This window comes from Siphateles boraxobius, unplaced genomic scaffold (genome assembly GCF_051911475.1).
Source record: "Siphateles boraxobius isolate OS27281-9 unplaced genomic scaffold, OSU_SipBor_1 3, whole genome shotgun sequence".
Lineage (NCBI taxonomy): Eukaryota > Metazoa > Chordata > Actinopteri > Cypriniformes > Leuciscidae > Siphateles > Siphateles boraxobius.
The window spans coordinates 4000929-4014017 of record NW_027508919.1 but is presented as its reverse complement, the minus strand read 5'-3'; positions in this window follow the sequence as shown (position 1 = coordinate 4014017).

Sequence of the window (13089 nt, the reverse complement as noted above, 5' to 3'; positions counted from 1 at the left end):
TATTGAGGTATTGCAAGAAAATGCTACTCACATTATGCTTCATAAAGAATATTAGGAGAAACATAATAAAAATAAGTCGTCAAAGTCGTTCCAAAAGCCAAATCACTGACTTTCTTCTGTGGAACACAAAAGGAGATGCCTTAAAAATGTTTTTTTTTTTTTCATACAATGAACAACATTGGACCCCACTGACTGTCAATGTATAGACAAAAACAGTTCCTCATAATATCTTCTGTTGTGTTCCGCAAAAGAGATGAAGCCATAAAGGTTTGGAGCAACATCAGGGAGAGTGGATAATGACAGAAGATCATGATTTACATTTTTGGGTGAACTGTCCCTTTTAATTGTCATGGGTGTGTATTTAACGTTTCATGTTTTGCATATATCATCTCTGATACATAAGCACACGCTCTCTGTAGAGAAGTGAATGCGGGACGATTGTTTGTGCAGTCGGTGACCTCCCCTGGGCCGTGTCATTGTTCTAATTGCATCTGGGTTAATCAGAGCATTTTCACCTCTGATAAAGGCAGCTGAGGTGCTGGTGGAGTCTCTCCGGCATATGGAAGGCGGTGAGAAAGCGTTTATTTATTAATCAGATTTCTCTGTGTCCCACTGAGTTTAATCACTCAGTCTGCGATATCTGGCTTTCTCCTCCCAGAATGCATCTCTTCTTGCAAAAACATACATGAACAAAGTCTTGCCATAGCCACTGCCTTGCAATGAGCACTTCGGATCATGATTCTAAAAAGAGACGTCAACTTTAACACACAGGGGAATTTTTGGGCTTTGTGTTTGTGAGGATTTGTCTCTGCCTGATGGCTCGAGAAATCCAGCTCCCCTCCTTGGCTTCTCTCTCTTTCGCTCTATAATTGTGTGGCGTCTCTTTCACTGGCCAGAAGGCAGACTTGATGGTTTTATCATTTAATAAGGCAATCGACTAAATCAGTCAGACCAGCTCTCTCGGTGTCTCTCTTTAAAGGGATAGTTCATCCACAAATAAAAAACACTGTCATTAACTACTCACCCTCATGTCTGTTTTTCATTTGTGGAACATATACAGTGTGAATAATTGCAACATAATGTCAATTATAAATGTATCACAAAAGCAGTCCATGCACTATATTTCAGGTCTTCTGAAGTCATCAGTTTTATATATATATATATATATTGAATAAATTGTAATAATAATTTCGAATTAGCTTTAATTTTTATATTTTCAGATTTAATTTTAATTTTATGTAATATTATTTTTGTAAAAAAAAAGAAAGAAGACTATTTGGGCTTTATTAATTTTTTTCACTTTTAGTTTTAGTTTAGTTAATAATTGTAGTCCTTCAATTTTTTACTTAATTGCCTAGGCAACGTTTTGAATTTTCTTTCAATTGAAGTTTTTCATCTAATATTTATATTTAATTTTATTTCAGATTTATTTCTATTGACAAGGGAAAAAAAGTTTTTAATAGTTTTAATTAACAATAGGCCTACTAACCCTGGAAGTCAGACGATAGCTTTGTGTGAGGAACAGTCATTATCCACTGAAAGTCATTAGAGTTTTGTGAATGAATCATTCTTTTAAGTCATATTTTAATGATTTGACTAAGAAAAAAAAAACACTGATCCGGTTGTTAATTGCCATTAATATCTCAATGGAGGTGAGATTATCAGTGAATAATGACTTTAATTTTAGTTTTTTCCTCACACAAGGTTATCATATGGTTTCCAGAAGACTTGAAATAGAGTGCACAAGTCATATGGACCCATTTTTAAAGACAGCCCTCTATTCGTGCGACCAGTACTGTATATTATTAAAAACAAAACAAAAATCCACAAAATAAAGAAAGTCATATGGGTTTGAAACGACATGAGGGTGAGTAAAGGGTGACAGTCTTCATCTTTGGCTGAACTATTCCTGTAAACATTAGAAGGATTCAGTACTGAGATTCCCGCTGTAACCAGCCAGGTTCCCTGGGGAAGCTTTATTCTACTCCACTCTATCTACAGTCAATTTGAAATGGAGAATTGGAGGAGGGAGGTAGAGATGGAGAACACAAGGAGACAATGTTAAGCTTTTAATCTGTTAATGGAGGGATGGTCTGATTCATTTAATAGCTTAAGCACAGACATTGTTTGGGTTTGTATTAAACATTTATGTGGCTAATGCTGCGGAAGACAATAGTGCAAACTTGACATTAGTGTATCAATTTTGACTTCAGACTGCAGGCTGATTCACTTTTAGACCCACGATAAGGGGCCCTGGAGGGCCAAGGGTACCTGTAATGCTTGCCTGCATACATTAAACAGTAATATGTGGAATTATCTTTGCCCCGAACAAAAATTGAATAATCGCTGCTCACCTTGACTGTAAAACGGCAAAATCACTGCTCACATTAGGATTGGGCCAAATTCAAGATTAAAGAATTGGTTCCCTTGATGTTTATGAGTTGGATTTTGAATTTAATTGACGACACACCACAGGAAGATAAACTGGAATGAGACAAAGAGGAACTTACTGAACTGCAATTCAAATACATTTAACTGTATTCTGGGAAATGAAGTGTTCTTCCATCCTGGTGCAGGAAAGTTAAATTATTAAATATGAGAAAACTACTGTTCAATAGTTTGAGGTCAATAAGATTTTTTTTTGATGTTCTATGCTCACTGAAACTGCATTATTTGAACAAAACAGAATAGATTTAATGCATTCTTGCTGAATAAAGTATGATTTTTTAATTTTTTTATATTACTGACCCAATCCTTTTTGAACGGTAGTGTATAAAGTAATCAAACAAAAACCATTAACCTTCAAAATTAAAGGATTTTTACCCCCCCCCCCCCAAAAAAAAAGTCTCAGAAATTATTAGGCATTTTAATTTTACTTCCTTAAAATCAAATTTACATTGCAGTGTGCAACATCTTATGTGCTACCTCAATTCAAATTCAATTAAATTGACAAAATTAATTCTCAATTAAATTCTGAATGACACACGACTCTGACTTACATTCACAGTAAGGTGGCCAATCGCTACATATGTTCTCGATAAACCGGTCAATCGCTGCTCACGGTACACTCACAAATCACAGCACACACTTCTTAGTCAAGCATTTGACTTCATATGCAAATAAATCAGGTTTTTCAATTAGAATCGACACTCACTCTTGTCTGAGACAAACTTTCCTGTTACTCTGGAAAAAGTCAATTTCCCCACAAGTCCACTCAATAACAAACAAAATGCCATATCTCATTATTTTCTTGAATATGTGATTTTGTTCTATTTTTCCCAGAGGACGTCATCTTCATTCTTTTCACACACGGATATTTTTAGAAAATGCTGAAACCGGAACAGTGGGGCCGATACAGAAATGACTTGCTGACAAATTGGCACAGGCTTATATAAGAAATTGACTCTGATTAGTTCCACGTCTATCAGAATTCTTGAGGGTCAAAAGGTCAAGTAGACTCTTATGACACTTGTGCAGAAGTCATCCACTTACCTCCCTCAGGTGACTGTCTCAGATCTTATTGCTTATAATGGGAATTTTGCATTGCATTTTTTCACTGCCCCATGAAATAAGCGTTTACATATCACATTTTTTTGCGAGGTATCACATTACCCAAAGCCCTGCGAAATGTATCTATTTTTGTGAGCAAGGCTTTACCTTCGGCATCACGGCTTTGGATTTGAGTGGTGGCCATCTCCTGGGCAGAGGATTATGGGGTGGGAGGATGCTTGGGATTGTTGAGTCATGCTTTTTGAGAGCAGGGATAGAGGCGGCCTGCGTCTCCATGGCTCATAGATTTGAGTACACTGATAGGTTGTCACAGGAAACACAGAACACTGCACTGCAGAAAGAGAGAGAGAGCGAGATAGAGTTGTGTTATCAATACTGTCTACTGAAGCGTGTCATAATGTGCTCTTTTATGGTACTTTCTGTATTAAAACCCTTAATTGAGTCACACACAATGAGAGTGATCCAGAATTTTCCTCCTGACAAGGGTCAAAGTGAGCCATTTCACAGAACACAATGAGAACAAAGAAATACTGTGTCATAGACCGATCGACCTGTAGTCACAGACTGAATCCATTTGTCTTTTGTCATTTCAGTTCTGTATAACCTGGTTCATTTGGTGCAGCTAGGTTTCTGTAGCTCTGTGTGGATTGGAAGCAGACAGTGTAAAGGTGCATTCATACTGCTGCCGATTTTGATCGCTGGAGAGTCTGCATTATATTCTTATTCCACTAACAGTATCTGTAAAGGAATTAGTAGTATATTCTGATTACATTTACATTACAAGGCAAAGAGGGGAAAATAAATAAATATATATATTTATAAAACGGATAGTTCCGGTCCTTGGTTCTGATTGGTTGAGCCACGTATGAAGCCGTTGTAAATTACTCAACAAACACACACCCGTGACCACATTACATTAGTATTACTGCGTAACTGCTGTTTGGGATTCTTGGCAACCTCTTTCTAACAACATTGCTTGGCGGAGGAATAAATGTGTTATAATGTTATATTTTTTGTTGCTGGTGTTTATTTTATGAATAAAATAAATATTAAAATGAATATTTTTATGCAGTAATCGTTTTACTGGTCCGCGTAGTGCCTAACTAACAACGCCCCTTAGCGGTTCTAAATTCACTGTAAATCACGGCTTCACAGTGCTTATTGCTTTAATATACATACATACATAATAATAATAATAATAATAATAATAATATATATATATATATATATATATATATATATATATATATATATATATATATATATACATATACACATTTATTTATTTCCAAAAGTTTGGGACATCCCATTCTTAATCCATAGGGTTTAATATGGAGTTGGCCCACGCTTTGCAGCTATAACAGCTTCAACTCTTCTGGGAAGGCTTTCCACAAGGTTTAGAAGTGTGTTTATGGGAATTTTTTACCATTCTTCTAGGAGCGCATTTGTGAGGTCAGGCACTGATGTTGGACGAGAAGGCCTGGCTCGCAGTCTCCACTCTAATTCATCCCAAAGATGTTCTATTGGGTTGAGGTCAGGACTCTGTTCAGGCCAGTCAAGTTCCTCCACACCAAACTCGATCATTCATGTCTTTATGGATCTTGATTTGTGCACTGGTGCACAGTCATGTTGAAACAGGAACATGACTCCCTAAACTGTTCCCACAAAGTTGGGAGCATGAAATTCTCCAAAATGTCTTGGTATGCGTAAGCATTAAGAGTTCCTTTCACTGAAACTAAGGGGCCAAGCCCAACCCCTGAAAAACAACCCCGCACCATAATCCCCCCTCCGCCAAACTTTACACTTGGCACAATGCAGTCAGGCAAGAACCGTTCTCCTGGCAACCGCCAAACCCAGACTTGTCCATCGGATTGCCAGACAGAGAAGCGTGATTCGTCACTTCAGAGAACATGTCTCCACTGCTCTAGAGTCCAGTGGCGGCGAGCTTTACACCACTGCATCCGCTTTGCATTTCACTTGGTGATGTAAGGCTTGGATGCAGCTGCTCGGCCATGGAAACCCATTCCATGAAGCTCTCTACGCACTGTTCTGAGCTAATCTGAAGGCCACATGAAGTTTGGAGGTCTGTAGCTATTGACCCTGCAGGAAATTGGCGACTTCTGCGCACTGTGAGCCTCAGCATGCGCTGACCCCGCTCTGTGATTTTACGTGGCCTACCACTTCGTTGCTGTTGTTCCCAATTGCTTCCACTTTGTTATAATACCACTAACAGTTGACCGTGGAATATTTATTAGTGAGGAAATTTTACGAATGGACTTATTACACAGGTGGCAACCTATCACTCTACCACGCTTGAACTCTGAGCTCCTGAGAGCGACCCATTCTTTCACAAATGTTTGTGGAACCAGTCTGCATGCCTAGGTGCTTGCTTTTATACAACTGTGGCCATGGAAGTGATTGGAACACCTGAATTCAATGATTTGGAGGGGTGTCCCAATACTTTTGGCAATATAGTGTACACTATATTACACTATAGTGCCAAAGACAAAAGCAAAGACAAAAGCCTTACCCCATTCAAACTTATAATTGCATGACAATATTATAGCTGAGATGATCACCGAGTGGAGTGACTTTAAAGAGACTGAGGTTCAGCCCAGTGCAGCCTGTGAGAGGTTTGTTCTGTGAAGATCCCCGCTGGTGTCCAGAGCGCCAGGCATCATTCCAGAACATCTTTATTTCATTACAGCAGTTTCTCAGCAGTCGGTCTGTGTCTCTCGGAGGCTCCGTCTGTTTCTGCTGCTCTTCCTACATCTGATTAAGAGATAACACAACATCAATAGTCTGGATTCGAAAGTGGTTTGACTGTTCTGCAATGGCACTGCCAAAGCAATGGAATTTCTTCATGCATAATACTGTCAATTAAATAATGACAAATAAATAAATCAAACAGCAAATCTGCACCAAGAATATTCACCAGTACTATAAACCAGTAGTTTTAAGGCCAAACCTCTAAATAAAACAGAACAGGCAAGTACAGTAACAACGTTTTCTCTGAGAGGCAAGATAGATATGCAAAAGTTTGCATTTGTTATTAAAGGAATAATTCACTCAAAATGAAAATTCTGTCATCCTTTACACAAAATTAGAAATTCTGAATAATGAATTGGTCTTTTCTTTTTATAAACTTACAATGAATGGAGACTTCAAGCTTCAAAAAGGATGTAAAATCACCATAAAAGTATCATAAATTATGACTTATGCACTATATTCTAAGTTAACTGACAGCTTTGTCTGATGAACAGACTGCAATTTAATTTATGACCGAATCACTGGGTTGAAGAACCAAATGAGTTTGATTTGTGTTTATGAACTAAATCAACTGATTTATTAAAAAGATCCGACTTAAAACAATAATTCATTCAGAAATGGGCCAACTCATGAATTTTTAACTCACTAAGCAGAGCTAGGGTCAAGATTTTTCAGTCTGATCATGACAAAAATTGTTCTCATGACTTCTGAACACTTTGAATATAATGCACAAGTCATATGGACCACTTTTACAGTGCTTTTATGATGTGGTTTTTTTTGGCACCAGTCGTCATTCACTCTCATTAAAGTCGACATGAAATGGAAATTGCGACAGTCGTTTGTTCCCTAATGTGCCGTATATAGGAGTGAAACAGCTTCTGGAACAAGAAAAAATGTAAGGCGGGGCTTGATTTTGTCTATCAGGAATGAATTGGATCACTGGATGGTAGTGGTTTGCTCTTGGTCAATCCCATGTGAGTGACAGGTTGCCCTGCCCTCGTGCCAGTAAACGCCATCAGAGAAGAGATGTCGCAGCGAGAGGGAGGGGAAGTTATTTTAATAAAGATTACAAGGGCACATGAATTAAAAAAATAAATAAATGTATGTGCACGGATAAATCATTTCTAATAAATACTCCAAGAACAAAATAAGAATATTCAACTCGATTTCATGGTGACTTTTAAACAATGAAAAGAATGGCCAGGATATTATTTGTTTCTGCAAATAATGTCAGAATGATAATTTTGGGGAGAACAATTTCTTTTCCAATTGCTGTGTAGAAGAAAAAATTGACATTAACGAAATCTCATTTGCAATTGTTCTTTCGACGGTTGGACAACTTTGACTGCTAATGCAGATAAGAGACAATGATTTGTTCTGGGGGAATTTAAAGACATTATTTCAAACAGTGTGACAATGTCCTACAGTCTGATCTCTCTCTTTTCTCCTCAGCTTCTTGCACTCTTTCAGGGTGTGTGTGTGTGTGTGTGTGTATGTGTGTTTTCAAACGGGTAGTTTGCTCTCTAATGGGGCCTGTGTTTTTAATGAGCACTAAGCTCTTGCCGTTTGCACACTCTCATATTCGGTCCCCTTCATTACTTCTTTATCACCCCTCTCTCCCTGCCTCCATCTCCATCCCTCCATCACCTGAACAGCACTTCTCCACTCCACTTCTTTCTTTTCTGTAGTTTAATTACTCTTGTTCTCTCTCGGTGCATTAGTATGGGTGTAGGGTGGTAACTGAAGTCTTTCTATACTTCACTGCACTTGTGCTGCACTAATAACAGGCGCTGCAGTAATTTATAGTCTGTTGTCTGTTTTAAAGGCATCAGCATGTTTAATACACCTGCTCCACAGTCACGCTCGTCTGGCCACTCTCCTCCTTCAGAGTGTCTTATCTCTCTCTCTCTCTTGCCCTGATGCTCGCTCATCCCATCACCTCAGGCGCTAAATTCCCCCCTCCTCCCATTTTCTCGCCCTTTTTAATTTTTCCCCTCGTTGTTTCATTCTCTTCCCTTCCCACCCTCCATCTGCGGAACCTTGTGCATATCTGAGCTTTTTATCTCGCCATCGCTCCATCCATCACTCTGTTTGTGTTCTGCTTCCATCCATTTTTCTCACTCTTTCCTTGTCATTAATTCAAGATGACATCAGATCTATCGCCCCCACTTTCTCTCGCTTTTCCCTCTTTATTTTTTCCGTCAGTGAGGGACACCTCTCTCTCTGAGTATGTTCCAATCTCACAAAATACTGCCCTGTGAAGTGCACTCCTCAGGGCATTCGTATGGAGTACAGTGGAGTATGAAGTATGAAAGGGCATTTTGTCTAGTCAGACACTCGACAGAAAGATCAAAAACGTTATGAGACTGTTTCCGTGTGCTAATTTCCGTGAAAATTGTTGGATTATGCACATACACTATCAACTTCATAATATAGGTCTATATTTTTTATATATATATACAGTATACAAAGTTCGTCATGAAACTCTAGATGGTGCAAGGCCCAGAAAGGTAGTAGGGGAGCGCGGGGCACAACCTAACGCGGGGTTAAATGTAACGCGGACCTTTTACATAATTATTCAGGATCAAGCGGGGTGTGTTTCCGCTCTTTTTCTCCTGCTGCCAGAAGATGCTCTCCCGCAAATTTGTGGAAAGTTTTGATAAGATTTCGTGAACATAGTGGACAAAGAGTGTTTTGACACCATGCAAGTACATTTTTTCATCATAGGTTTTTTTCGGTTTCTGAGTGTGGTGTGTACGTCACCAAATCTAACTTTATCTGACATTAATCACTGTCTTGTTGGCTAAAACATAGCACCGTTTTGAAAAATGTCAGCAACTCCTAGCAACTGTTAGCTAGGCTTAAAATATTTTTTACACAGCGGGGTTAGTTGTAGCACAGTGTTACAATAAGCCGCCTAGTGTACAATGATAATGAAATGAAAACGGGAGCCACACAACGTTTCAGGTTTGAGTATTTATTTATATATTTAACTTTGTAGAACTTTCAAAAACATTTTTTTTAGTCTACTATGCATTGATCACTTGTTCAGCCAGTTTTTAATGCAACAAACCATTCAAATTTTTATTTTAAGCTCGTTTTTATTATTTAATTAATAATAATTAATAATAATAATTTCACATGCAGCTGCCACACACAAATGTAATTCAATTGCAATTACAATATTTGATGATTTTATTTATTTATTTATTTATTGCAAAACTGTGCAGCCCTTTCCTATATCTCTATCCATGATATTGATCCATAACAGAATGATGATTGGATTAGGGATGGATGTATGGATATCTATCTATACAGATGCACAAACAATATCAAACTATACAGATACAATAGTACTGAATGATGTGTGTTTCACACAAGTGTTACAACTAACCCCTCTGTCTGTTACAATTAACCCCGCATATGGGGTAAGTTGTAACATTTAGACTTCTGTCACTTTCAGTGCAACTGTACGAAAATGGTAGGTCCTAGAAAAAAACTTTACGTGTTCATTTGTAGCAGGGTAAAAAGAAAGATGAATCTAACTTAATTATTTTTTTAATAATTGAGCCAAAACCAAAATGTGTTAGGTTGTGCCCCACTCTCCCCTAAGCATCATTAAAATAGTCTAAGTCATGGACTATTTTAAATATGTCTTTACTACCTTTCTGGGCCTTGAAAGTGGTAATAACGTTGCAGTCTATGGGGGGTCAAAAAGCTCTCGGATTTAATCAAATAATCTTAATTTGTGTTCCGAAGATGAACAAAAGGTCTTGCGGGTTTGGAACGACATGAGGGTGAGTAATTAATGACAGAATTTTCCTTTTGGGGGGAACTAACCCTTTAAACATATGACTAAAAATAAAAAATAAAAAGCATCTATAGTTATATATATAAAACTTTCAATAAATGTCATAGTCGATTTGCAAAGACAGACGGGTGGACAGACGGACGGATGAACGGATTAGTCATTTATATTTACTAAGGCAAGTATATGATGTCATACCAGAAATAATCGGATGTAGTAGCAGGTCATTCCAAATTTCACCTAGTGAACTTCTACATATATCCCCTGCTCAGTATGTTCCCTTCAGACAGCGGTTTCTCTCTATCACGCATCTACACCTGGCCCTGCAACTATTGCTGTGTCTGGCTTGTTCTGTGGATGCAGTAATGGAGTCCTTGAACTCGTTAGCTGTGAACAGTCTAATCCCACATGCTTTCAACCCCCAACAGGTGCTGAGTGCAACCCGACACTCGTTTGTGCAGGATGGAGGGAAAGAATGCTGCAGAGAAAAGAGAACAATCTGGAGGGCTGACAGGAAGAAAGAGGGAGGCCAGTTCTCATGGGGAAAGAGCAGAGAGAGAAACTTCAAAACCTACTCTGTACATTGAGAAGTTCTCACACACAAAAAAACTTCTGTCACAATTTTGTCGCCTTTTTTCTCTCCCTTTTCTTTCATTTTTTTTCTTGTAGGCATTTGTTTGGATCATTACATGTGAGCTTTCCTTCACGGCTGCGTCATTTTACTGCAGCTGGCAGTCGCACGCGAGCTGCAAGTCTAAGTAATTTAGATTAGATTAGATAATATTTCACAGTAATTGTCTACAACTGTGTACATTTTTTTCTTTGGCTTCTCACAAAAACGAACAAATATGGAGGTCACAAAAAAAAAGGGTTGTCAGGCCCATGCAGCAAAAACAGCCCAATGACCAATTAAAATGATTATGTGGAATTCAGAAACCCTCTTTATTAAAGGTACCGGTGGCCGTTAAGTGAGCTGAAGCTAGCAACTTATTGCATGTGCTCGTACTTGTGCACACACTCCATAGTGAAACGAGTGAGCCTCGACCAAATCATAGAGCGATGTTTAGATGAATGTGTAAATATGTGCTGCGCACTTTCCTCTCAATAACCAAATAAACACAACAAAAATGACAGCGGTGCGAAAACAGCAGATAAGAAAGTATCTGATCATAGCGATGTGGGCTTGCACCAGCTCTGCAATTCACCGGTGTCATCTGGAAAGATGAGTTCATTAAAATTACACTGTTATGATTGTTTGATTATAAAGTGTATTTAAGACTAGACTATTTAGATCTGACTATGTGAGACACTAGTTTGAAATAATTTTCTTTGCATGACACATTGGCATTACATTACATAATGGCTCTTTCAGCATTATCCTGAACATTGTATTAGCATTCATTTTATATGTCATAAAACAGAAGAGAGGCTCTTGGGAGCGCGCATAAACGCCACATCCTTTTGATTTTCCCGGGAAATCAGTCTACAGGCTTTCACCGACAACCTAGGAAGCTGGGGAAGGTCTCGTGTTTTAAGTTTCATTACAAGATTGTCATACGCTGGCAAAAAAAAGAAAAAAACAATTAATACATGAAAATTCTTATAGCCCCTTTAAATCCAGCCCAAAACCAAATAAATGACCAATGAAACCAGTCCAATGACTAATAAAATCCAGCTCAATGACCAATAAAACTAGACCAATGCCAGAACTCAGAATATGCTCTATTATGCGTTCTCAGATGTCCTTTCATTTGTAGGCCTACTGTATAATGTAAGTAACAGCATTAAATATTTAGAACATTAAAATAAAGAACAAAGTCTGTATCACTGAAAGATACATTTTATTATTTACAAAGTAATAAAATGCAGTATGTTCCTACTGAGGCAGGAGATGCTGGAGGGGGTTGATAATATATAAGCGCACAGAATCGTGCTGCTTTTACTTTATATGTAGCCATATTACCCATTACCTTATTTATGCTGACATGCTATTTCATCTGTACATTCAATGTATTTTAATCATAACCACAGCAGCCTGTCAGTTTCCCTTAAATATAGTATCCATCAGACCTGTTTTGACTTGCAGAAGCAGTTTGTAGGTCAAAATCCATATGTTCAAATCTAATTTGTAAAATATGTCAAACATGATTGGAAATCCTGCAGAAAACTCACACAGAATGTTATAAAATCAAATAAATGTGACTAAATAAAAATGGCATAATATCAACTAAGAAAAAAAAAGAAATAAACTAAGAAGAAGAGACACAATTTCATTAAGAATTAATGAAGGTGTGTAAAATGTGAAATATTCTTTGCTATAATATAATAAAATCTGCAATATTTTTGGCTGTTCTGAGAAGAGCACATCACAAGCTGTTTGCCTATTATTTTTCCAGTTTGAAAATTCTGTAATCTTTTCATAGAGAGAATGCAGTCGGAAGGACTGTGTTCGAGAACCTGAGGTTGACTCGAATAATTCCCGGAAGGAGAGATGAGCTTTGCAGAGAACATGCTTTTCACTCTGACACAACAGGAGTCAATCTCCAGGCCTCTGTGAAACCTTAAGTGAAAAGATGGAAGCAGAGAGAGAAACGGAGGAACACGGCTCTCCTTAGATACCTTTCCCGAGAAACAATCAGGACGGAGACGTTCACTCTTCTGAAGTACTTTAAGAGGTAAATGGAGTGTCAATCATGAACTTCTGAATAAAACACATTATCCCTCTCTCATGTTCTGAAATTCTCCATCAGTTTCTCTTTCTGTCTCTCTCTTGTCATCACTTTTGCTCATATAAGCCTGATCATGGAGGAGATGAGACTTTATTTAATCTATCGCATCACACGACTCACAGCAAACCTGTGTATATATCTAGATATACTATACACACACACATTTTTTATGTTTCTAAAATAAGTCTCTTATGCTCAACAAGGCTGAATTTATTTGATCAAAAATACAGTAATATTGTAAAATATATGATTACACTTTAAAATAACTGCTTT